The sequence below is a fragment of the Aulostomus chinensis genome, chromosome 1 (genome assembly GCF_037954235.1).
Source record: "Aulostomus chinensis isolate RoL2024-O1b breed Wild chromosome 1, RoL_Achi_v1.0, whole genome shotgun sequence".
Taxonomy (NCBI): domain Eukaryota; kingdom Metazoa; phylum Chordata; class Actinopteri; order Syngnathiformes; family Aulostomidae; genus Aulostomus; species Aulostomus chinensis.
In genome coordinates this window covers 24086606-24113787 of record NC_141320.1, presented here as the reverse complement: position 1 = coordinate 24113787, position 27182 = coordinate 24086606, and positions in this window count along the sequence as shown.

Genomic DNA, 27182 nt, shown 5'->3' with positions numbered 1-27182 from the left:
GTCTGGAAGCGGTGCCATTTACGGTTTAGGAGGAGATAGATTTTGTTCGGGGAGGAGCAAAACTCCTCATTTTGACAGTTTTGTCCAATTTGTGGACATTCTGTTGTAGATAGGTCAGAGGTCAGAGCGTATGAATTGTTCGTCTTGATGAGACGAATGCAACGGTGTTGGTCCCGTGTGTGTGGGACATTCGTGCAAGCAGTTATAGCGCTCCAAATTTTTTGCGAGTTTTTTGGCTCCCTAGGTGGCGCTATTGAGTTTTTTCAAATTTTTTTTTTTAAATATAAAATTTTTCGCCGGACCGGACGTGCGTGCAAAATTTCAGCGAATTTCATGCATGTCTAGGGGGTCAAATTAAGCCTTAAAGCGCAGCGGAATAAAGAAAGAATAATAAGAAAAAAACGGAGCAATTTCAGATATAATTTTTGCCACCATAGGTTTCAATGGGAGACCTCACCCCCCTGTCCCCCCCCGGACCCCCCTGTGATGTTTTTAGAGGCCTGTGATGCTCCTAAGTGTGTTTTTTTACTGCTTTTAGCGCTGACTTCGTGTCTCTCTGACTTCGAAACATAATAGGGTCTTCGCCCAGAAGTACCTTCTGGCTCAGGCCCTAATTAAAGCTGCAAGCAGCGTTGTTAGGGCCTGAGCCCCCGCCTAACCGCGGCCGGATCGCCGGCCCGAATCCAACGGTGTCATCGGCAAATCCCTAGGCCTTGTACTTTAGGAGATACGAGCCTCAGTGCGCTGCACAGTGTGAGTGCAGAGCTGAGAGCCGGCCCTTTAAGAGCCCCTCCCTTCTCTGCTCGCTCTCTGCCATCTCTGTCAGAGTGGAGAGCAGAGGAGGATTTGACAGTTTTACTGTGAAAACCAGTCATAACTCAGCATATGTTGGTCAAAAGTGTAATGTAAAGACATCAGTGCGTAGAGTTTTTTCTCAGGAATTCAATGGTGTGTTTTCTGAAGGTGTGAGTGTTTTAGTTTAAAAGCTACAAGTGTTTGTTTGAGAGTATGTACATGAGGGCAGAGAAGCTCCAATTGTGGTTTCCATGACTACAGTAAACAAATCTCTGCCATCTGTGCCTGAGTGGAGAGCAGCTGAAAAATCCACATTTTCAGTGTGTGAAAGTCAAATAACTCTGCATTTGTTGCTTCAAAGTGCAATGTAACCCCATATTTTTGTAGGGATTTTTCTGAGGAATCCAGTCGTGTGTTTTGTGAAGCTGTGAGAGTTTTAGTTTAGACGTGAGAAGCATTTGTTCGAGAGTTTGTACCATGAGAGGACACGGCCACCCCATTGACTTCCATTGTAAGCGTGAAACGTGTCTCCCCGACTTTGACGGCTTATAAAATGGGAACCGATTAAGTTTTGAAAAAACCTTTAAAGATTTTTGAAGAGCAGAGTTGTGTGATTTATGTGTGAAAGTGTGGAAGCGATACCATTAACGGCCTAGGAGGAGATAGATTTTGTTTGGGGAGATCAAAAACTCCTCATTTTGACAGTTTTGTCCAATTTGTGGACTTTCTGTTGCAGATAGGTCAGAGGTCAGAGTGTACGAAATTTTCGTCTTGATGAGACGAGTCCAATGATGTTGGTCCCATGTCTGTCGGACATTCGTGCAAGCAGTTACAGCGCTCCAAATTTTTTGCGAGTTTTTTGACTCCCTAGGTGGCGCTATTGAGTTTTTGCGAATTTTTTTTTTTAAATATCGAATTTTTCGCCGGACCGGACGTGCGTGCCAAATTTCAGCGAATTTCATATATGTTCAGGGGGTCAAATTAAGGATTTAAGAGTTCGCGGAAGAAAGAAAGAATAATTAAAGCTGCAAGCAGCGTTGTTAGGGCCTGAGCCCCCGCGCGGCCTACGGCCGCGTCCTTGACACCGGCCCGAATCCAACGGTGTAATCGGCAAATCCCTAGGCCTTGTAGTTTAGGAGATACGAGCCTCAGTGCGCTGCACAGTGTGAGAGCAGAGCTGAGAGCCGGCCCTTTAAGAGCCCCTCCCTTCTCTGCTCGCTCTCTGCCATCTCTGTCAGAGCTGAGAGCAGAGCTGAGAGCAGAGCTGAGAGCTGGCCCTTTAAGAACCCCTCCCCCGCTGCACTGTGTCTGATCTGTGCTGGAGTGGAGAGAGTGGAGGATTCAGAGAAATGTAGTGTGTAAAAGGTGAATAAGTCGGCATACGTTGGTCAAAAGTCACACAAAATACCATATTTTTGTAGGGATTTTTGTCAGGAATACAGTGGTGTGTTTTTAAAAGCTGTGGAATGTATGGTGTAGATGTGAGAAGCATTTGTTTGAGAGTATGTACCCTGAGAGGACACGCTCTCCCCATAGACTTCCATTGTAAGGCGAAAAGTGTCTCCCCCAATTTGACGGCTCATAAAATCCAAACCGAACGCGTAGTATATTAACCTTGAACAACTTTTAATCAGCACAGTTGGGAGAGTAATGTGTGAAAGTTTGGAAGCCCTGGCATTTACGGTTTAGGAGGAGATAGATTTTGTTCGGGCCGCAAAATTGTCCAAAATTAGACATTCGTGTCCAAATTGTGGACATCCTGTTACAGTTAGGTCAGGGGTGTGAGTGTATGATTTATCCGTCTTGATGAGACGAGTTCAATGGTGTTTGTCCCATGTCTGTAGGACATTCCAACAGTCTGTGGCGTGGTTTTTTGTGTATGTAGGTGGCGCTATTGAGTAGAGCGCCTCTTTTTTTTTTAATTATCAAATTTTTCGCCCCACCCAATGTGCTTACCAAATTTGGTGAGTTTTCATGCATGTTTCGGGGGTCAAATTTACTTTTGAAGTGGCGAGTGTGACTTTGAAACATAATAGGGTCTTCGCCAGGGACTGGCTCAGGCCCTAATTAAAGCTGCAAGCAGCGTTGTTAGGGCCTGAGCCCCCGCCTAACCGCGGCCGGATCGCCGGCCCCAATCCAACAGTGTAATTGGCAAATCCCTAGGCCTTGTAGTTTAGGAGATACGAGCCTCAGTTCGCTGCACAGTGCGAGTGCAGAGCTGAGAGCCGGCCCTTTAAGAGCCCCTCCCTTCTCTGCTCGCTCTCTGCCATCTGTGTCAGAGTGGAGAGCAGAGGAGGATTTGGCAGTTTTACTGACAAACACAGTCATAACTCTGCATATGTGGGTCAAAAGTGGAATGTAAAGACATCAGTGCGTAGAGTTTTTTCTCAGGAATTCAATGGTGTGCTTTTTGAAGGTGTGAGTGTTTTAGTTTAGAAGCTACAAGTGTTTGTTTGAGAGTATGTACATGAGGGCAGAGACCCTCCAATTGTGGTTTCCATGACTACAGTAAACAAATCTCTGCCATCTGTGCCTGAGTGGAGAGCAGCTGAAAAATCCACATTTTCAGTGTGTGAAAGTCAAATAACTCTGCATATGTTGCTTCAAAGTGCAATGTAACCCCATATTTTTGTAGGGATTTTTCTGAGGAATCCAGTGGTGTGTTTTGTGAAGCTGTGAGAGTTTCAGTGTAGACGTGAGAAGCATTTGTTTGAGAGTATGTACCATGAGAGGACACGGCCTCCCCATTGACTTCCATTGTAACGTAAAACGTGTCTCCCCGACTTTGACGGCTTATAAAACGGAATCTGAGCGATTCATATAAAAACCTTTGAAGATTTGTGAAGAGCACAGTTGTGTGATTGAGGTGTGAAAGTTTGGAAGCGATACAATTAATGCCCGAGGACTAGATCGATTTTGTTTGGGGAGTAAAAAAAGTCCTTTTTTGACAGTTTTGTCCAATTTGTGGACATTCTGTTGTAGATAGGTGAGAGGTCAGAGTGTATGAAATTTTCGTCTTGATGAGACGAGTCCAACGGTGTTGGTCCCATGTCTGTGGGACATTCGTGCAAGAAGTTATAGCACTCCAATTGTTGTGATGTGTTTTTTTGGCTCCCTAGGTGGCGCTATACAGTTTTTGCAATTTTTTTTTTTAAAAGATCGAATTTTTTGCCGGACCGGATGTGCGTGCCAAATTTCATCGAATTTCATGCATGTTCAGGGGGTCAAATTAAGCGTCAAAGTGGCGGGAGAAGAAAGAAAGAATAATAATAATAATTAAAGCTGCAAGCAGCGTTGTTAGGGCCTGAGCCCCCGCCTAACCGCGGCCGGATCGCCGGCCCCAATCCAACGGTGTAATCGGCAAATCCCTAGGCCTTGTAGTTTAGGAGATACGAGCCTCAGTTCGCTGCACAGTGCGAGTGCAGAGTTGAGAGCCGGCCCTTTAAGAGCCCCTCCCTTCTCTGCTCGCTCTCTGCCATCTGTGTCAGAGTGGAGAGCAGAGGAGGATTTGGCAGTTTTACTGTGAAACACAGTCATAACTCAGCATATGTGGGTCAAAAGTGGAATGTAAAGACATCAGTGCGTAGAGTTTTTTCTCAGGAATTCAATGGTGTGTTTTCTGAAGGTGTGAGTGTTTTAGTTTAGAAGCTACAAGTGTTTGTTTGAGAGTATGTACATGAGGGCAGAGACCCTCCAATTGTGGTTTCCATGACTACAGTAAACAAATCTCTGCCATCTGTGCTAGAGTGGAGAGCAGCTGAAAAGTGTACATTTTTAGTGTGTGAAAAGCAAATAACTCTGCATATGTTGCTTGTAAGTGGAATATAATGCCATATTTTTGTAGGGATTTTTCTGAGGAATCGACTGGTATCTTTTGTGAAGCTGTGAGAGTTTTAGTTTAGACGTGAGAAGCGTTTGTTCGAGAGTTTGTACCATGAGAGGACACGGCCACCCCATTGACTTCCATTGTAAGCGTGAAACGTGTCTCCCCGACTTTGACGGCTTATAAAATGGGAACCGAGCGTGTAGTATATTAGCCTTTAAAGATTTTTGAAGAGCAGTGTTGGGAGAGTAGTGTGTGAAAGTCTGGAAGCGGTGCCATTTACGGTTTAGGAGGAGATAGATTTTGTTCGGGGAGGAGCAAAAGTCCTCATTTTGACAGTTTTGTCCAATTTGTGGACATTCTGTTGTAGATAGGTGAGAGGTCAGAGTGTATGAATTGTTCGTCTTAATGAGACGATTCCAACAGTGTTGGTCCCATGTCCGTGGGACATTCGTGCAAGAAGTTATAGTGGTCCAATTTCTTGGAATTGGTTTTTTTGCTCCCTAGGTGGCGCTATTGAGTTTTTGCGAAATTTTTTTTTTAAATATAAAATTTTTCGCCAGACCGGACCTGCGTGCAAAAATTCAGCGAATTTCATGCATGTTCAGGGGGTCAAATTAAGCGTCAAAGTGGCGGGAGAAGAAAGAAAGAATAAAAAAACGAAGCAATTTCAGATATAATTTTGCCACCATTGGTTTCAATGGGAGACCTCACCCCCTGTCCCCCCCCGGACCCCCCTGTGATGTTTTTAGAGGCCTGTGATGCTCCGAAGTGTGTGTTTTTACTGTTTTTAGCGCTGACTTCGTGTCTCTCTGACTTCGAAACATAATAGGGTCTTCGCCCAGAAGTACCTTCTGGCTCAGGCCCTAATAATAATATTAAAACGCAGCAATTTCAGATATAATTTGTGCCACCATTGTTTTCAATGGGAGACCTCACCCCCCGTCCCCCCCCGGACCCCCCTGTGATGTTTTTAGAGGCCTGTGATGCTCCTAAGTGTGTGTTTTTACTGCTTTTAGCGCTGACTTCGTGTCTCTCTGACTTCGAAACATAATAGGGTCTTCGCCCAGAAGTACCTTCTGGCTCAGGCCCTAATAATAATAAGAAAAAAACGAAGCAATTTTAGATACAATTTGTGCCACCATTGTTTTCAATGGGAGACCTCACCCCCCTGTCCCCCCCCCCCGGACACCCCTGTGATGTTTTTAGAGGCCTGTGATGCTCCTAAGTGTGTGTTTTTACTGCTTTTAGCGCTGACTTCGTGTCTCTCTGACTTCGAAACATAATAGGGTCTTCGCCCAGAAGTACCTTCTGGCTCAGGCCCTAATAATAATAATAATAAAACGCAGCAATTTCAGATATAATTTTTGCCACCATAGGTTTCAATGGGGGACCTCACCCCCCTGTCCCCCCCCGGACCCCCCTGTGATGTTTTTAGAGGCCTGTGATGCTCCTAAGTGTGTTTTTTTACTGCTTTTAGCGCTGACTTCGTGTCTCTCTGACTTCGAAACATAATAGGGTCTTCGCCCAGAAGTACCTTCTGGCTCAGGCCCTAATTAAAGCTGCAAGCAGCGTTGTTAGGGCCTGAGCCCCCGCGCGGCCTATGGCCGCGTCCTTGACACCGGCCCGAATCCAACGGTGTAATCGGCAAATCCCTAGGCCTTGTAGTTTAGGAGATACGAGCCTCAGTGCGCTGCACAGTGTGAGAGCAGAGCTGAGAGCCGGCCATTTAAGAGCCCCTCCCTTCTCTGCTCGCTCTCTGCCATCTGTGTCAGAGTGGAGAGCAGAGCTGAGAGCAGAGCTGCCAGCTGGCCCTTTAAGAACCCCTCCCCCGCTGCACTGTGTCTGATCTGTGCTGGAGTGGAGAGAGTGGAGGATTCAGAGAAATGTAGTGTGTAAAAGCTGAATAAGTCGGCATACGTTGGTCAAAAGTCACACAAAATACCATATTTTTGTAGGGATTTTTGTCAGGAATACAGTGGTGTGTTTTTAAAAGCTGTGCGATGTATGGTATAGACGTGAGAAGCATTTGTTCGAGAGTATGTACCCTGAGAGGACACGCTCTCCCCATAGACTTCCATTGTAAGGCGAAAAGTGTCTCCCCCACTTTGACGGCTCATAAAATCCAAACCAAGCGCGTAGTATATTAACCTTGAACAACTTTCAATCAGCACAGTTGGGAGAGTAATGTGTGAAAGTTTGGAAGCCCTGGCATTTACGGTTTAGGAGGAGATAGATTTTGTTCGGGGCGCAAAATTGTCCAAAATTAGACATTCGTGTCCAAATTGTGGACATCCTGTTACAGTTAGGTCAGGGGTGTGAGTGTATGATTTATCCGTCTTGATGAGACGAGTTCAATGGTGTTTGTCCCATGTCTGTAGGACATTCCTACAGTCTGTGGCGTGGTTTTTTGTGTATGTAGGTGGCGCTATTGAGTAGAGCGCCTCTTTTTTTTTTAATTATCGAATTTTTCGCCGCACCCGATGTGCTTACCAAATTTGGTGAGTTTTCATGCATGTTTAGGGGGTCAAATTTACTTTTGAAGTGGCGAGTGTGACTTCGAAACATAATAGGGTCTTCGCCAGGGACTGGCTCAGGCCCTAATAATAAAACGGAGCAATTTCAGATATAATTTTTGCCACCATTGGTTTCAATGGGGGACCTCACCCCCCGTCCCCCCCCGGACCCCCCTGTGATGTTTTTAGAGGCCTGTGATGCTCCTAAGTGTGTATTTTTACTGCTTTTAGCGCTGACTTCGTGTCTCTCTGACTTCGAAACATAATAGGGTCTTCGCCCAGAAGTACCTTCTGGCTCAGGCCCTAATAATAATATTAAAACGCAGCAATTTCAGATATAATTTTTGCCACCATTGGTTTCAATGGGGGACCTCACCCCCCGTCCCCCCCCGGACCCCCCTGTGATGTTTTTAGAGGCCTGTGATGCTCCTAAGTGTGTGTTTTTACTGCTTTTAGCGCTGACTTCGTGTCTCTCTGACTTCGAAACATAATAGGGTCTTCGCCCAGAAGTACCTTCTGGCTCAGGCCCTAATAATAAAAAAACTTTGCAATTTCAGATAAAATTTTTTCCACCATTGGTTTCAATGGGGGACCTCACCCCCCTGTCCCCCCCCGGACCCCCCTGTGATGTTTTTAGAGGCCTGTGATGCTCCTAAGTGTGTGTTTTTACTGCTTTTAGCGCTGACTTCGTGTCTCTCTGACTTCGAAACATAATAGGGTCTTCGCCCAGAAGTACCTTCTGGCTCAGGCCCTAATTAAAGCTGCAAGCAGCGTTGTTAGGGCCTGAGCCCCCGCGCGGCCTACGGCCGCGTCCTTGACACCGGCCCCAATCCAACGGTGTAATCGGCAAATCCCTAGGCCTTGTAGTTTAGGAGATACGAGCCTCAGTTCGCTGCACAGTGTGAGAGCAGAGCTGAGAGCCGGCCCTTTAAGAGCCCCTCCCTTCTCTGCTCGCTCTCTGCCATCTCTGTCAGAGCTGAGAGCAGAGCTGAGAGCAGAGCTGCCAGCTGTCCCTTTAAGAACCCCTCCCCCGCTGCACTGTCTCTGATCTGTGCTAGAGTGGAGAGAGTGGAGGATTAAGAGAAATGTAGTGTGGAAAAGCTGAATAAGTCGGCATACGTTGGTCAAAAGTCACACAAAATACCATATTTTTGTAGGGATTTTTGTCAGGAATACAGTGGTGTGTTTTTAAAAGCTGTGGAATGTATGGTGTAGATGTGAGAAGCATTTGTTTGAGAGTATGTACCCTGAGAGGACACGCTCTCCCCATAGACTTCCATTGTAAGGCGAAAAGTGTCTCCCCCACTTTGACGGCTCATAAAATCCAAACCGAGCGCGTAGTATATTAACCTTGAACAACTTTTAATCAGCACAGTTGGGAGAGTAATGTGTGAAAGTTTGGAAGCCCTGGCATTTACGGTATAGGAGGAGATAGATTTTGTTCGGGGCGCAAAATTGTCCAAAATTAGACATTCGTGTCCAAATTGTGGACATCCTGTTACAGTTAGGTCAGGGGTGTGAGTGTATGATTTATCCGTCTTGATGAGACGAGTTCAATGGTGTTTGTCCCATGTCTGTAGGACATTCCTACAGTCTGTGGCGTGGTTTTTTGTGTATGTAGGTGGCGCTATTGAGTAGAGCGCCTCTTTTTTTTTTAATTATCGAATTTTTCGCCGCACCCGATGTGCTTACCAAATTTGGTGAGTTTTCATGCATGTTTAGGGGGTCAAATTTACTTTTGAAGTGGCGAGTGTGACTTCGAAACATAATAGGGTCTTCGCCAGGGACTGGCTCAGGCCCTAATAATAAGAAGAAGAAGAAAAAAACGCAGCAATTTCAGATATAATTTTTGCCACCATAGGTTTCAATGGGGGACCTCACCCCCCGTCCCCCCCCGGACCCCCCTGTGATGTTTTTAGAGGCCTGTGATGCTCCTAAGTGTGTGTTTTTACTGCTTTTAGCGCTGACTTCGTGTCTCTCTGACTTCGAAACATAATAGGGTCTTCGCCCAGAAGTACCTTCTGGCTCAGGCCCTAATTTTTGCCACCATTGGTTTCAATGGGGGACCTCACCCCCCTGTCCCCCCCCGGACCCCCCTGTGATGTTTTTAGAGGCCTGTGATGCTCCTAAGTGTGTTTTTTTACTGCTTTTAGCGCTGACTTCGTGTCTCTCTGACTTCGAAACATAATAGGGTCTTCGCCCAGAAGTACCTTCTGGCTCAGGCCCTAAAAAACGAAGCAATTTCAGATATAATTTTGCCACCATTGTTTTCAATGGGGGACCTCACCCCCCGTCCCCCCCCGGACCCCCCTGTGATGTTTTTAGAGGCCTGCGATGCTCCTAAGTGTGTGTTTTTACTGCTTTTAGCGCTGACTTCGTGTCTCTCTGACTTCGAAACATAATAGGGTCTTCGCCCAGAAGTACCTTCTGGCTCAGGCCCTAATTAAAGCTGCAAGCAGCGTTGTTAGGGCCTGAGCCCCCGCGCGGCCTACGGCCGCGTCCTTGACACCGGCCCCAATCCAACGGTGTAATCGGCAAATCCCTAGGCCTTGTAGTTTAGGAGATACGAGCCTCAGTGCGCTGCACAGTGTGAGTGCAGAGCTGAGAGCCGGCCCTTTAAGAGCCCCTCCCTTCTCTGCTCGCTCTCTGCCATCTGTGTCAGAGCTGAGAGCAGAGCTGAGAGCAGAGCTGCCAGCTGGCCCTTTAAGAACCCCTCCCCCGCTGCACTGTGTCTGATCTGTGCTGGAGTGGAGAGAGTGGAGGATTAAGAGAAATGTAGTGTGTAAAAGCTGAATAAGTCGGCATTCGTTGGTCAAAAGTCACACAAAATACCATATTTTTGTAGGGATTTTTGTCAGGAATACAGTGGTGTGTTTTTAAAAGCTGTGGAATGTATGGTGTAGATGTGAGAAGCATTTGTTTGAGAGTATGTACCCTGAGAGGACACGCTCTCCCCATAGACTTCCATTGTAAGGCGAAAAGTGTCTCCCCCACTTTGACGGCTCATAAAATCCAAACCGAGCGCGTAGTATATTAACCTTGAACAACTTTTAATCAGCACAGTTGGGAGAGTAATGTGTGAAAGTTTGGTAGCCCTGGCATTTACGGTTTAGGAGGAGATAGATTTTGTTCGGGGCGCAAAATTGTCCAAAATTAGACATTCGTGTCCAAATTGTGGACATCCTGTTACAGTTAGGTCAGGGGTGTGAGTGTATGATTTATCCGTCTTGATGAGACGAGTTCAAAGGTGTTGGTCCCATGTCTGTAGGACATTCCTACAGTCTGTGGCGTGGTTTTTTGTGTATGTAGGTGGCGCTATTGAGTAGAGCGCCTCTTTTTTTTTAAATTATTGAATTTTTCGCTTCACCCGATGTGCGTACCAAATTTGGTGAGTTTTCATGCATGTTTAGGGGGTCAAATTTACTTTTGAAGTGGCGAGTGTGACTTCGAAACATAATAGGGTCTTCGCCAGGGACTGGCTCAGGCCCTAATAATAATAGCCAAAAAAACTTTGCAATTTCAGATAAAATTTTTGCCACCATTGGTTTCAATGGGGGACCTCACCCCCCTGTCCCCCCCCGGACCCTCCTGTGATGTTTTTAGAGGCCTGTGATGTTCCTAAGTGTGTATTTTTACTGCTTTTAGCGCTGACTTCGTGTCTCTCTGACTTCGAAACATAATAGGGTCTTCGCCCAGAAGTACCTTCTGGCTCAGGCCCTAATAATAATAGGAAAAACTTTGCAATTTCAGATAAAATTTTTGCCACCATAGGTTTCAATGGGGGACCTCACCCCCCTGTCCCCCCCCGGACCCCCCTGTGATGTTTTTAGAGGCCTGTGATGCTCCTAAGTGTGTGTTTTTACTGCTTTTAGCGCTGACTTCGTGTCTCTCTGACTTCGAAACATAATAGGGTCTTCGCCCAGAAGTACCTTCTGGCTCAGGCCCTAATTAAAGCTGCAAGCAGCGTTGTTAGGGCCTGAGCCCCCACGCGGCCTACGGCCGCGTCCTTGACACCGGCCCGAATCCAACGGTGTAATCGGCAAATCCCTAGGCCTTGTAGTTTAGAAGATACGAGCCTCAGTGCGCTGCACAGTGTGAGTGCAGAGCTGAGAGCCGGCCCTTTAAGAGCCCCTCCCTTCTCTGCTCGCTCTCTGCCATCTCTGTCAGAGTGGAGAGCAGAGGAGGATTTGGCAGTTTTACTGACAAACACAGTCATAACTCTGCATATGTTGGTCAAAAGTGTAATGTAAAGACATCAGTTCGTAGAGTTTTTTCTCAGGAATTCAATGGTGTGTTTTCTGAAGGTGTGAGTGTTTTAATTTAGAAGCGACAAGTGTTTGTATGAGAGTATGTACATGAGGGCAGAGAAGTGCCAATTGTGGTTTCCATGACTACAGTAAACAAATCTCTGCCATCTCTGTCAGAGCTGAGAGCAGAGCTGCCAGCTGGCCCTTTAAGAACCCCTCCCCCGCTGCACTTTCTTTGATCTGTGCTAGAGTGGAGAGAGTGGAGGATTAAGAGAAATGTAGTGTGTAAAAGCTGAATAACTCGGCCTACGTTGGTGGAAAGTAACACAAAATACCATATTTTTGTAGGGATTTTTGTCAGGAATACATTGATATGTTTTTAAAAGCTGTGCGATGTATGGTATAGACGTGAGAAGCATTTGTTCGAGAGTATGTACCATGAGAGGACACGCTCCCCCCATTGACTTCCATTGTAAGCGTGAAACGTGTCTCCCCCACTTTGAGGGCTTATAAAATCCAAACCGAGCGCGTAGTATATTAGCCTTTAAAGATTTTTGAAGAGCACAGTTGGGAGAGTAATGTGTGAAAGTTTGGAAGCCCTGGCATTTACGGTTTAGGAGGAGATAGATTTTGTTCGGGGAGTAAAAAAAGTCCTGATTTTGACAGTTTTGTCCAATTTGTGGACATTCTGTTGGAGATAGGTGAGGGGTCAGAGTGTAAGAATTGTTCGTCTTGATGAGACGAGTCCAAGGGTGTTGGTCCCATGTCTGTGGGAGTTTTGTGTGAGGAGTTATAGCGCGCGAAATTAAAAAAAATTATCTTTTTTTTGTGTGGCTCCCTAGGTGGCGCTATAGACTTTTGTGGCGTTTTTGTTTTTGATTAGTGAATGTTGAGACATACCGAACGATTGTGCCGAAATTCAGCGAATTTCATGCATGTTCAGGGGGTCAAATTAGATTATGCGCGTTATGCGCATTATGCGCATATAGCGCGCACTCATTGAGAGCAAGAACAGTATAATACCAGGTTTTGAATGGGTGTGTATGTGAAAACTGGCTCCGGGCCGTCTGGCCCAGTTGCCTCATGGGTGTTGGGGGGGCCTGGGACACTGTTTAGTGTGTGTTTTTAGTGTTTTTAGTGCTGCTAATGTGTTGCTCTGCCGAGCAAACAGAATAGGGTCTTCGCCAGAAGTACCTTCTGGCTCAGGCCCTAATTAAAGCTGCAAGCAGCGTTGTTAGGGCCTGAGCCCCCGCCTAACCGCGGCCGGATCGCCGGCCCGAATCCAACGGTGTAATCGGCAAATCCCTAGGCCTTGTAGTTTAGGAGATACGAGCCTCAGTGCGCTGCACAGTGTGACTGCAGAGCTGAGAGCCGGCCATTTAAGAGCCCCTCCCTTCTCTGCTCGCTCTCTGCCATCTGTGTCAGAGTGGAGAGCAGAGGAGGATTTGGCAGTTTAACTGTGAAACACAGTCATAACTCTGCATATATGGGTCAAAAGTGGAATGTAAAGACATCAGTGTGTAGAGTTTTTTCTCAGGAATTCAATGGTGTGCTTTTTGAAGGTGTGAGTGTTTTAGTTTAGAAGCTACAAGTGTTTGTTTGAGAGTATGTACATGAGGGCAGAGACCCTCGAATTGTGGTTTCCATGACTACAGTAAACAAATCTCTGCCATCTGTGCCTGAGTGGAGAGCAGCTTAAAAGTGTACATTTTTAGTGTGTGAAAAGCAAATAACTCTGCATATGTTGCTTGGAAGTGGGATATAATACCATATTTTTGTAGAGATTTTTCTGAGGAATCGACTGGTGTGTTTTGTGAAGCTGTGAGAGTTTTAGTTTAGATGTGAGAAGCATTTGTTCGAGAGTTTGTACCATGAGAGGACACGGCCACCCCATTGACTTCCATTGTAAGCGTGAAACGTGTCTCCCCGACTTTGACGGCTTATAAAATCCAAACCGAGCGCGTAGTATATTAGCCTTTAAAGATTTTTGAAGAGCAGTGTTGGGAGAGTAGTGTGTGAAAGTCTGGAAGCGGTGCCATTTACGGTTTAGGAGGAGATAGATTTTGTTCGGGGAGTAAAAAATTCCTTTTTTTGACAGTTTTGTCCAATTTGTGGACATTGTGTTGTAGATAGGTGAGAGGTCAGAGTGTATGAATTTTTCGTCTTAATGAGACGATTCCAACGGTGTTGGTCCCATGTCTGTGGGACATTCGTGCAAGCAGTTATAGCGCTCCAAATTTTTTGCGAGTTTTTTGGCTCCCTAGGTGGCGCTATTGAGTTTTTGCGAAATTTTTTTTTAAAATATAAAATTTTTCGCCAGACCGGACGTGTGTGCCGAATTTCAGCGAATTTCATAAATGTCTAGGGGGTCAAATTAAGCGTCAAAGAGGCGTCGGATGAAACAAAGAAAAAAAATAATAATTAAAGCTGCAAGCAGCGTTGTTAGGGCCTGAGCCCCCGCCTAACCGCGGCCGGATCGCCGGCCCGAATTCAACGGTGTAATCGGCAAATCCCTAGGCCTTGTAGTTTAGGAGATACAAGCCTCAGTGCGCTGCACAGTGTGAGAGCAGAGCTGAGAGCTGGCCCTTTAAGAGCCCCTCCCTTCTCTGCTCGCTCTCTGCCATCTCTGTCAGAGCTGAGAGCAGAGCTGAGAGCAGAGCTGCCAGCTGGCCCTTTAAGAACCCCTCCCCCGCTGCACTGTGTCTGATCTGTGCTGGAGTGGAGAGAGTGGAGGATTAAGAGAAATGTAGTGTGTAAAAGGTGAATAAGTCGGCATACGTTGGTCAAAAGTCACACAAAATACCATATTTTTGTAGGGATTTTTGTCAGGAATACAGTGGTGTGTTTTTAAAAGCTGTGGAATGTATGGTGTAGATGTGAGAAGCATTTGTTTGAGAGTATGTACCCTGAGAGGACACGCTCTCCCCATAGACTTCCATTGTAAGGCGAAAAGTGTCTCCCCCACTTTGACGGCTCATAAAATCCAAACCGAGCGCGTAGTATATTAACCTTGAACAACTTTTAATCAGCACAGTTGGGAGAGTAATGTGTGAAAGTTTGGAAGCCCTGGCATTTACGGTTTAGGAGGAGATAGATTTTGTTCGGGGAGCAAAATTGTCCAAAATTAGACATTCGTGTCCAAATTGTGGACATCCTGTTACAGTTAGGTCAGGGGTGTGAGTGTATGATTTATCCGTCTTGATGAGACGAGTTCAATGGTGTTTGTCCCATGTCTGTAGGACATTCCTACAGTCTGGGGCGTGGTTTTTTGTGTATGTAGGTGGCGCTATTGAGTAGAGCGCCTCTTTTTTTTTAAATTATCGAATTTTTCGCCGCACCCGATGTGCTTACCAAATTTGGTGAGTTTTCATGCATGTTTAGGGGGTCAAATTTACTTTTGAAGTGGCGAGTGTGACTTCGAAACATAATAGGGTCTTCGCCAGGGACTGGCTCAGGCCCTAATAAAACTTAACAATTTCAGATATAATTTTTGCCACCATAGGTTTCAATGGGGGACCTCACCCCCCGTCCCCCCCCGGACCCCCCTGTGATGTTTTTAGAGGCCTGTGATGTTCCTAAGTGTGTGTTTTTACTGCTTTTAGCGCTGACTTCGTGTCTCTCTGACTTCGAAACATAATAGGGTCTTCGCCCAGAAGTACCTTCTGGCTCAGGCCCTAATAATAATAAAACTTAACAATTTCAGATATAATTTTTGCCACCATAGGTTTCAATGGGGGACCTCACCCCCCGTCCCCCCCCGGACCCCCCTGTGATGTTTTTAGAGGCCTGTGATGTTCCTAAGTGTGTGTTTTTACTGCTTTTAGCGCTGACTTCGTGTCTCTCTGACTTCGAAACATAATAGGGTCTTCGCCCAGAAGTACCTTCTGGCTCAGGCCCTAATTAAAGCTGCAAGCAGCGTTGTTAGGGCCTGAGCCCCCGCGCGGCCTACGGCCGCGTCCTTGACACCGGCCCGAATCCAACGGTGTAATCGGCAAATCCCTAGGCCTTGTAGTTTAGGAGATACGAGCCTCAGTTCGCTGCACAGTGTGAGTGCAGAGCTGAGAGCCGGCCTTTAAGAGCCCCTCCCTTCTCTGCTCGCTCTCTGCCATCTGTGTCAGAGCTGAGAGCAGAGGAGGATTTGGCAGTTTAACTGACAAACACAGTCATAACTCAGCATATGTGGGTCAAAAGTGGAATGTAAAGACATCAGTGCGTAGAGTTTTTTCTCAGGAATTCAATGGTGTGCTTTTTGAAGGTGTGAGTGTTTTAGTTTAGAAGCTACAAGTGTTTGTTTGAGAGTATGTACATGAGGGCAGAGACCCTCCAATTGTGGTTTCCATGACTACAGTAAACAAATCTCTGCCATCTGTGCTAGAGTGGAGAGCAGCTGAAAAATCCACATTTTCAGTGTGTGAAAGTCAAATAACTCTGCATATGTTGCTTCAAAGTGCAATGTAACCCCATATTTTTGTAGGGATTTTTCTGAGGAATCCAGTGGTGTGTTTTGTGAAGCTGTGAGAGTTTCAGTGTAGACGTGAGAAGCATTTGTTTGAGAGTATGTACCATGAGAGGACACAGCCTCCCCATTGACTTCCATTGTAACGTAAAACGTGTCTCCCCGACTTTGACGGCTTATAAAATGGGAACCGAGCGCGTAGTATATTATCCTTTAAAGATTTTTGAAGAGCACAGTTGGGAGAGTAATGTGTGAAAGTTTGGAAGCGATGCCATTTACGGTTTAGGAGGAGATAGATTTTGTTCGGGGAGGAGCAAAAGTCCTCATTTTGACAGTTTTGTCCAATTTGTGGACATTGTGTTGTAGATAGGTGTGGGGTCAGAGCGTATGAATTTTGCGTCTTGATGAGACGAGTCCAACGGTGTTGGTCCCATGTCTGTGGGACATTCGTGCAAGCTGTTATGGTATTCCAAAGTTTTGGTTAGTGTTTTTTGGCTGCCTAGGTGGCGCTATTGAGTTTTTGTTGTTTTTTTTTTTAAAATATAAAATTTTTCGCCAGACCGGACGTGCGTGCCAAATTTCATCGACATTTGAGCATGTTTAGGGGGTCAAATTAAGCGTCAAAGAGGCGGCGGAATAAAGAAAGAATTAAAGCTGCAAGCAGCGTTGTTAGGGCCTGAGCCCCCACGCGGCCTACGGCCGCGTCCTTGACACCGGCCCGAATCCAACGGTGTAATCGGCAAATCCCTAGGCCTTGTAGTTTAGAAGATACGAGCCTCAGTGCGCTGCACAGTGTGAGTGCAGAGCTGAGAGCCGGCCCTTTAAGAGCCCCTCCCTTCTCTGCTCGCTCTCTGCCATCTCTGTCAGAGTGGAGAGCAGAGGAGGATTTGGCAGTTTTACTGACAAACACAGTCATAACTCTGCATATGTTGGTCAAAAGTGTAATGTAAAGACATCAGTTCGTAGAGTTTTTTCTCAGGAATTCAATGGTGTGTTTTCTGAAGGTGTGAGTGTTTTAATTTAGAAGCGACAAGTGTTTGTATGAGAGTATGTACATGAGGGCAGAGAAGTGCCAATTGTGGTTTCCATGACTACAGTAAACAAATCTCTGCCATCTCTGTCAGAGCTGAGAGCAGAGCTGCCAGCTGGCCCTTTAAGAACCCCTCCCCCGCTGCACTTTCTTTGATCTGTGCTAGAGTGGAGAGAGTGGAGGATTAAGAGAAATGTAGTGTGTAAAAGCTGAATAACTCGGCCTACGTTGGTGGAAAGTAACACAAAATACCATATTTTTGTAGGGATTTTTGTCAGGAATACATTGATATGTTTTTAAAAGCTGTGCGATGTATGGTATAGACGTGAGAAGCATTTGTTCGAGAGTATGTACCATGAGAGGACACGCTCCCCCCATTGACTTCCATTGTAAGCGTGAAACGTGTCTCCCCCACTTTGAGGGCTTATAAAATCCAAACCGAGCGCGTAGTATATTAGCCTTTAAAGATTTTTGAAGAGCACAGTTGGGAGAGTAATGTGTGAAAGTTTGGAAGCCCTGGCATTTACGGTTTAGGAGGAGATAGATTTTGTTCGGGGAGTAAAAAAAGTCCTGATTTTGACAGTTTTGTCCAATTTGTGGACATTCTGTTGGAGATAGGTGAGGGGTCAGAGTGTAAGAATTGTTCGTCTTGATGAGACGAGTCCAAGGGTGTTGGTCCCATGTCTGTGGGAGTTTTGTGTGAGGAGTTATAGCGCGCGAAATTAAAAAAAATTATCTTTTTTTTGTGTGGCTCCCTAGGTGGCGCTATAGACTTTTGTGGCGTTTTTGTTTTTGATTAGTGAATGTTGAGACATACCGAACGATTGTGCCGAAATTCAGCGAATTTCATGCATGTTCAGGGGGTCAAATTAGATTATGCGCGTTATGCGCATTATGCGCATATAGCGCGCACTCATTGAGAGCAAGAACAGTATAATACCAGGTTTTGAATGGGTGTGTATGTGAAAACTGGCTCCGGGCCGTCTGGCCCAGTTGCCTCATGGGTGTTGGGGGGGCCTGGGACACTGTTTAGTGTGTGTTTTTAGTGTTTTTAGTGCTGCTAATGTGTTGCTCTGCCGAGCAAACAGAATAGGGTCTTCGCCAGAAGTACCTTCTGGCTCAGGCCCTAATAATTAAAGCTGCAAGCAGCGTTGTTAGGGCCTGAGCCCCCGCCTAACCGCGGCCGGATCGCCGGCCCGAATCCAACGGTGTAATCGGCAAATCCCGAGGCCTTGTAGTTTAGGAGATACGAGCCTCAGTTCGCTGCACAGCGTGACTGCAGAGCTGAGAGCCGGCCCTTTAAGAGCCCCTCCCTTCTCTGCTCGCTCTCTGCCATCTGTGTCAGAGTGGAGAGCAGAGGAGGATTTGGCAGTTTTACTGACAAACACAGTCATAACTCTGCATATGTTGGTCAAAAGTTGAAAGTAAAGACATCAGTGCGTAGAGTTTTTTCTCAGGAATTCAATGGTGTGCTTTTTGAAGGTGTGAGTGTTTTAGTTTAGAAGCTACAAGTGTTTGTTTGAGAGTATGTACATGAGGGCAGAGATCCTCCAATTGTGGTTTCCATGACTACAGTAAACAAATCTCTGCCATCTGTGCAGGAGTTGAGAGCAGCCGAAAAGTGTACATTTATAGTGTGTGAAAAGCAAATAACTCCGCATATGTTGCTTGTAAGTGGAATATAATACCATATTTTTGTAGAGATTTTTCTGAGGAATCCAGTGGTGTGTTTTGTGAAGCTGTGAGAGTTTCAGTGTTGACGTGAGAAGCATTTGTTTGAGAGTATGTACCATGAGAGGACACAGCCTCCCCATTGACTTCCATTGTAACGTAAAACGTGTCTCCCCGACTTTGACGGCTTATAAAATGGGAACCGATTGGATTTTGAAAAAACCTTTAAAGATTTTTGAAGAGCAGTGTTGGGAGAGTCATGTGTGAAAGTCTGGAAGCAATACCATTAACGGCCTAGGAGGAGATAGATTTTGTTCGGGGAGTAAAAAATTCCTTTTTTTGACAGTTTTGTCCAATTTGTGGACATTGTGTTGTAGATAGGTGAGAGGTCAGAGTGTATGAATTTTTCGTCTTAATGAGACGATTCCAACGGTGTTGGTCCCATGTCTGTGGGACATTCGTGCAAGCAGTTATAACTATTTTAATTTTTGTGTACTTTTGTAGCTCTGTAGGTGGCGCTATTGAGTTTTTCCGGATTTTTTTTTTTAAATATCGAATTTTTCGCCGGACCGGACGTGCGTGCAAAATTTCAGCGAATTTCATGCATGTTCAGGGGGTCAAATTAAGCGTTTAAGATGTCGCGGAAGAAAGAAAGAATAATTAAAGCTGCAAGCAGCGTTGTTAGGGCCTGAGCCCCCGCCTAACCGCGGCCGGATCGCCGGCCCCAATCCAACGGTGTAATCGGCAAATCCCTAGGCCTTGTAGTTTAGGAGATACGAGCCTCAGTTCGCTGCACAGTGCGAGTGCAGAGCTGAGAGCCGGCCCTTTAAGAGCCCGTCCCTTCTCTGCTCGCTCTCTGCCATCTGTGTCAGAGTGGAGAGCAGAGGAGGATTTGGCAGTTTTACTGTGAAACACAGTCATAACTCAGCATATGTGGGTCAAAAGTTGAAAGTAAAGACATCAGTGCGTAGAGTTTTTTCTCAGGAATTCAATGTTGTGTTTTCTGAAGGTGTGAGTGTTTTAGTTTAGAAGCTACAAGTGTTTGTTTGAGAGTATGTACATGAGGGCAGAGACCCTCCAATTGTGGTTTCCATGACTACAGTAAACAAATCTCTGCCATCTGTGCTAGAGTGGAGAGCAGCTGAAAAATCCACATTTTCAGTGTGTGAAAGTCAAATAACTCTGCATATGTTGCTTCAAAGTGCAATGTAACCCCATATTTTTGTAGGGATTTTTCTGAGGAATCCAGTGGTGTGTTTTGTGAAGCTGTGAGAGTTTCAGTGTAGACGTGAGAAGCATTTGTTTGAGAGTATGTACCATGAGAGGACACAGCCTCCCCATTGACTTCCATTGTAACGTAAAACGTGTCTCCCCGACTTTGACGGCTTATAAAATGGGAACCGAGCGCGTAGTATATTATCCTTTAAAGATTTTTGAAGAGCACAGTTGGGAGAGTAATGTGTGAAAGTTTGGAAGCGATGCCATTTACGGTTTAGGAGGAGATAGATTTTGTTCGGGGAGGAGCAAAAGTCCTCATTTTGACAGTTTTGTCCAATTTGTGGACATTGTGTTGTAGATAGGTGAGAGGTCAGAGCGTATGAATTTTTCGTCTTGATGAGACGAGTGCAACGGTGTTGGTCCCATGTCTGTGGGACATTCGTGCAAGCAGTTATAGCGCTCCAAATTTTTTGTGAGTTTTTTGGCTCCCTAGGTGGCGCTATTGAGTTTTTGCGAAATTTTTTTTTTAAATATAAAATTTTTCGCCAGACCGGAGGTGCGTGCAAAAATTCAGCGAATTTCATGCATGTTCAGGGGGTCAAATTAAGCGTCAAAGTGGCGACGGAAGAAAGAAAGAATTAAAGCTGCAAGCAGCGTTGTTAGGGCCTGAGCCCCCGCGCGGCCTACGGCCGCGTCCATGACACTGGCCCCAATCCAATGGTGTAATCGGCAAATCCCTAGGCCTTGTAGTTTAGAAGATACGAGCCTCAGTGCGCTGCACAGTGTGACTGCAGAGCTGAGAGCCGGCCCTTTAAGAGCCCCTCCCTTCTCTGCTCGCTCTCTGCCATCTCTGTCAGAGCTGAGAGCAGAGCTGCCAGCTGGCCCTTTAAGAACCCCTCCCCCGCTGCACTGTGTCTGATCTGTGCTGGAGTGGAGAGAGTGGAGGATTCAGAGAAATATAGTGTGTAAAAGCTGAATAAGTCGGCATACGTTGGTCAAAAGTCACACAAAATACCATATTTTTGTAGGGATTTTTGTCAGGAATACAGTGGTGTGTTTTTAAAAGCTGTGGAATGTATGGTGTAGATGTGAGAAGCATTTGTTTGAGAGTATGTACCCTGAGAGGACACGCTCTCCCCATAGACTTCCATTGTAAGGCGAAAAGTGTCTCCCCCACTTTGACGGCTCATAAAATCCAAACCGAGCGCGTAGTATATTAACCTTGAACAACTTTTAATCAGCACAGTTGGGAGAGTAATGTGTGAAAGTTTGGAAGCCCTGGCATTTACGGTTTAGGAGGAGATAGATTTTGTTCGGGGCGCAAAATTGTCCAAAATTAGACATTCGTGTCCAAATTGTGGACATCCTGTTACAGTTAGGTCAGGGGTGTGAGTGTATGATTTATCCGTCTTGATGAGACGAGTTCAGTGGTGTTTGTCCCATGTCTGTAGGACATTCCTACAGTCTGTGGCGTGGTTTTTTGTGTATGTAGGTGGCGCTATTGAGTAGAGCGCCTCTTTTTTTTTTAAATATCGAATTTTTCACCGCACCCGATGTGCTTACCAAATTTGGTGAGTTTTCATGCATGTTTAGGGGGTCAAATTCACTTTTGAAGTGGCGAGTGTGACTTCGAAACATAATAGGGTCTTCGCCAGGGACTGGCTCAGGCCCTAATAATAGCCAAAATTAAAGCTGCAAGCAGCGTTGTTAGGGCCTGAGCCCCCACGCGGCCTACGGCCGCGTCCTTGACACCGGCCCGAATCCAACGGTGTAATCGGCAAATCCCTAGGCCTTGTAGTTTAGAAGATACGAGCCTCAGTGCGCTGCACAGTGTGAGTGCAGAGCTGAGAGCCGGCCCTTTAAGAGCCCCTCCCTTCTCTGCTCGCTCTCTGCCATCTCTGTCAGAGTGGAGAGCAGAGGAGGATTTGGCAGTTTTACTGACAAACACAGTCATAACTCTGCATATGTTGGTCAAAAGTGTAATGTAAAGACATCAGTTCGTAGAGTTTTTTCTCAGGAATTCAATGGTGTGTTTTCTGAAGGTGTGAGTGTTTTAATTTAGAAGCGACAAGTGTTTGTATGAGAGTATGTACATGAGGGCAGAGAAGTGCCAATTGTGGTTTCCATGACTACAGTAAACAAATCTCTGCCATCTCTGTCAGAGCTGAGAGCAGAGCTGCCAGCTGGCCCTTTAAGAACCCCTCCCCCGCTGCACTTTCTTTGATCTGTGCTAGAGTGGAGAGAGTGGAGGATTAAGAGAAATGTAGTGTGTAAAAGCTGAATAACTCGGCCTACGTTGGTGGAAAGTAACACAAAATACCATATTTTTGTAGGGATTTTTGTCAGGAATACATTGATATGTTTTTAAAAGCTGTGCGATGTATGGTATAGACGTGAGAAGCATTTGTTCGAGAGTATGTACCATGAGAGGACACGCTCCCCCCATTGACTTCCATTGTAAGCGTGAAACGTGTCTCCCCCACTTTGAGGGCTTATAAAATCCAAACCGAGCGCGTAGTATATTAGCCTTTAAAGATTTTTGAAGAGCACAGTTGGGAGAGTAATGTGTGAAAGTTTGGAAGCCCTGGCATTTACGGTTTAGGAGGAGATAGATTTTGTTCGGGGAGTAAAAAAAGTCCTGATTTTGACAGTTTTGTCCAATTTGTGGACATTCTGTTGGAGATAGGTGAGGGGTCAGAGTGTAAGAATTGTTCGTCTTGATGAGACGAGTCCAACGGTGTTGGTCCCATGTCTGTGGGAGTTTTGTGTGAGGAGTTATAGCGCGCGAAATTAAAAAAAATTATCTTTTTTTTGTGTGGCTCCCTAGGTGGCGCTATAGACTTTTGTGGCGTTTTTGTTTTTGATTAGTGAATGTTGAGACATACCGAACGATTGTGCCAAATTTCAGCGAATTTCATGCATGTTCAGGGGGTCAAATTAGATTATGCGCGTTATGCGCATTATGCGCATATAGCGCGCACTCATTGAGAGCAAGAACAGTATAATACCAGGTTTTGAATGGGTGTGTATGTGAAAACTGGCTCCGGGCCGTCTGGCCCAGTTGCCTCATGGGTGTTGGGGGGGCCTGGGACACTGTTTAGTGTGTGTTTTTAGTGTTTTTAGTGCTGCTAATGTGTTGCTCTGCCGAGCAAACAGAATAGGGTCTTCGCCAGAAGTACCTTCTGGCTCAGGCCCTAATTAAAGCTGCAAGCAGCGTTGTTAGGGCCTGAGCCCCCGCGCGGCCTACGGCCGCGTCCTTGACACCGGCCCCAATCCAACGGTGTAATCGGCAAATCCCTAGGCCTTGTAGTTGAGGAGATATGAGCCTCAGTGCGCTGCACAGTGTGAGTGCAGAGCTGAGAGCCGGCCCTTTAAGAGCCCCTCCCTTCTCTGCTCGCTCTCTGCCATCTCTGTCAGAGCTGAGAGCAGAGCTGAGAGCAGAGCTGCCAGCTGTTCCTTTAAGAACCCCTCCCCCGCTGCACTGTGTCTGATCTGTGCTGGAGTGGAGAGAGTGGAGGATTAAGAGAAATATAGTGTGTAAAAGCTGAATAAGTCGTCATACGTTGGTCAAAAGTCACACAAAATACCATATTTTTGTAGGGATTTTTGTCAGGAATACAGTGTTGTGTTTTTAAAAGCTGTGGAATGTATGGTGTAGATGTGAGAAGCATTTGTTTGAGAGTATGTACCCTGAGAGGACACGCTCTCCCCATATACTTCCATTGTAAGGCGAAAAGTGTCTCCCCCACTTTGACGGCTCATAAAATCCAAACCGAGCGCGTAGTATATTAGCCTTTAAAGATTTTTGAAGAGCACAGTTGGGAGAGTAATGTGTGAAAGTTTGGAAGCCCTGGCATTTACGGTTCAGGAGGAGATAGATTTTGTTCGGGGCGCAAAATTGTCCAAAATTAGACATTCGTGTCCAAATTGTGGACATCCTGTTACAGTTAGGTCAGGGGTGTGAGTGTATGATTTATCCGTCTTGATGAGACGAGTTCAATGGTGTTTGTCCCATGTCTGTAGGACATTCCTACAGTCTGTGGCGTGGTTTTTTGTGTATGTAGGTGGCGCTATTGAGTAGAGCGCCTCTTTTTTTTTTAATTATCGAATTTTTCGCCGCACCTGATGTGCTTACCAAATTTGGTGAGTTTTCATGCATGTTTAGGGGGTCAAATTTACTTTTGAAGTGGCGAGTGTGACTTCGAAACATAATAGGGTCTTCGCCAGGGACTGGCTCAGGCCCTAATAAGAAGAAATTAAAGCTGCAAGCAGCGTTGTTAGGGCCTGAGCCCCCGCCTAACCGCGGCCGGATCGCCGGCCCGAATCCAACGGTGCAATCGGCAAATCCCTCGGCCTTGTAGTTTAGGAGATACGAGCCTCAGTTCGCTGCACAGCGCGAGTGCAGAGTTGAGAGCCGGCAATTAAGAGCCCCTCCCTTCTCTGCTCGCTCTCTGCCATCTGTGTCAGAGTGGAGAGCAGAGGAGGATTTGGCAGTTTTACTGTGAAACACAGTCATAACTCAGCATATATTGGTCAAAAGTTGAAAGTAAAGACATCAGTGCGTAGAGTTTTTTCTCAGGAATTCAATGGTGTGTTTTCTGAAGGTGTGAGTCTTTTAGTTTAGAAGCTACAAGTGTTTGTTTGAGAGTATGTACATGAGGGCAGAGACCCTCCAATTGTGGTTTCCATGACTACAGTAAACAAATCTCTGCCATCTGTGCTTGAGTGGAGAGCAGCCGAAAAGTGTACATTTTTAGTGTGTGAAAAGCAAATAACTCTGCATTTGTTGCTTGGAAGTGGGATATAATACCATATTTTTGTAGGGATTTTTCTGAGGAATCGACTGGTGTGTTTTGTGAAGCTGTGAGAGTTTTAGTTTAGACGTGAGAAGCGTTTGTTCGAGAGTTAGTACCATGAGAGGACACGGCCACCCCATTGACTTCCATTGTAAGCGTGTAACGTGTCTCCCCGACTTTGACGGCTTATAAAATGGGAACCGAGCGCGTAGTATATTAGCCTTTAAAGATTTTTGAAGAGCAGTGTTGGGAGAGTAGTGTGTGAAAGTCTGGAAGCGGTGCCATTTACGGTTTAGGAGGAGATAGATTTTGTTCGGGGAGGAGCAAAAGTCCTCATTTTGACAGTTTTGTCCAATTTGTGGACATTGTGTTGTAGATAGGTGAGAGGTCAGAGCGTATGAATTTTTCGTCTTGATGAGACGAGTGCAACGGTGTTGGTCCCGTGTGTGTGGGACATTCGTGCAAGCAGTTAGAGCGCTCCAAATTTTTTGTGAGTTTTTTGGCTCCCTAGGTGGCGCTATTGAGTTTTTGCGAATTTTTTTTTTTAAATATAAAATTTTTTGCCGGACCGGACGTGTGTGCAAAAATTCAGCGAATTTCATGCATGTTCAGGGGGTCAAATTAAGCGTCAAAGTGGCGGGAGAAGAAAGAAAGAATAATAATATTAAAACGTTACAATTTCAGATAAAATTAAAGCTGCAAGCAGCGTTGTTAGGGCCTGAGCCCCCGCGCGGCCTACGGCCGCGTCCTTGACACCGGCCCGAATCCAACGGTGTAATCGGCAAATCCCTAGGCCTTGTAGTTTAGGAGATACGAGCCTCAGTGCGCTGCACAGTGTGAGTGCAGAGCTGAGAGCCGGCCCTTTAAGAGCCCCTCCCTTCTCTGCTCGCTCTCTGCCATCTCTGTCAGAGTGGAGAGCAGAGGAGGATTTGGCAGTTTAACTGACAAACACAGTCATAACTCTGCATATGTTGGTCAAAAGTGTAATGTAAAGACATCAGTTCGTAGAGTTTTTTCTCAGGAATTCAATGGTGTGTTTTCTGAAGGTGTGAGTGTTTTAATTTAGAAGCGACAAGTGTTTGTTTGAGAGTATGTACATGAGGGCAGAGAAGTGCCAATTGTGGTTTCCATGACTACAGTAAACAAATCTCTGCCATCTCTGTCAGAGCTGAGAGCAGAGCTGAGAGCAGAGCTGCCAGCTGGCCCTTTAAGAGCCCCTCCCTTCTCTGCTCCCTCTCTGCCATCTCTGGCAGAGCTGAGAGCAGAGCTGAGAGCAGAGCTGCCAGCTGGCCCATTAAGAACCCCTCCCCCGCTGCACTTTCTTTGATCTGTGCTAGAGTGGAGAGAGTGGAGGATTAAGAGAAATGTAGTGTGTAAAAGCTGAATAACTCGGCCTACGTTGGTGGAAAGTAACAAAAAATACCATATTTTTGTAGGGATTTTTGTCAGGAATACAGTGATATGTTTTTAAAAGCTGTGCGATGTATGGTATAGACGTGAGAAGCATTTGTTCGAGAGTATGTACCATGAGAGGACACGGCCTCCCCATTGACTTCCATTGTAAGCGTAAAACGTGTCTCCCCCACTTTGAGGGCTTATAAAATCCAAACCGAGCGCGTAGTATATTAGCCTTTAAAGATTTTTGAAGAGCACAGTTGGGAGAGTAATGTGTGAAAGTTTGGAAGCCCTGGCATTTACGGTTTAGGAGGAGATAGATTTTGTTCGGGGAGTAAAAAAAGTCCTGATTTTGACAGTTTTGTCCAATTTGTGGACATTCTGTTGGAGATAGGTGAGGGGTCAGAGTGTAAGAATTGTTCGTCTTGATGAGACGAGTCCAACGGTGTTGGTCCCATGTCTGTGGGAGTTTTGTGTGAGGAGTTATAGCGCGCGAAATTAAAAAAAATTATCTTTTTTTTGTGTGGCTCCCTAGGTGGCGCTATAGACTTTAGTGGCGTTTTTGTTTTTGATTAGTGAATGTTGAGACATACCGAACGATTGTGCCAAATTTCAGCGAATTTCATGCATGTTCAGGGGGTCAAATTAGATTATGCGCGTTATGCGCATTATGCGCATATAGCGCGCACTCATTGAGAGCAAGAACAGTATAATACCAGGTTTTGAATGGGTGTGTATGTGAAAACTGGCTCCAGGCCGTCTGACCCAGTTGCCTCATGGGTGTTGGGGGGGCCTGGGACACTGTTTAGTGTGTGTTTTTAGTGTTTTTAGTGCTGCTAATGTGTTGCTCTGCCGAGCAAACATAATAGGGTCTTCGCCAGAAGTACCTTCTGGCTCAGGCCCTAATTAAAGCTGCAAGCAGCGTTGTTAGGGCCTGAGCCCCCGCCTAACCGCGGCCGGATCGCCGGCCCCAATCCAACGGTGTAATCGGCAAATCCCTAGGCCTTGTAGTTTAGGAGATACGAGCCTCAGTTCGCTGCACAGTGCGAGTGCAGAGCTGAGAGCCGGCCCTTTAAGAGCCCCTCCCTTCTCTGCTCGCTCTCTGCCATCTGTGTCAGAGCTGAGAGCAGAGGAGGATTTGGCAGTTTAACTGTGAAACACAGTCATAACTCAGCATATGTGGGTCAAAAGTGGAATGTAAAGACATCAGTGCGTAGAGTTTTTTGTCAGGAATT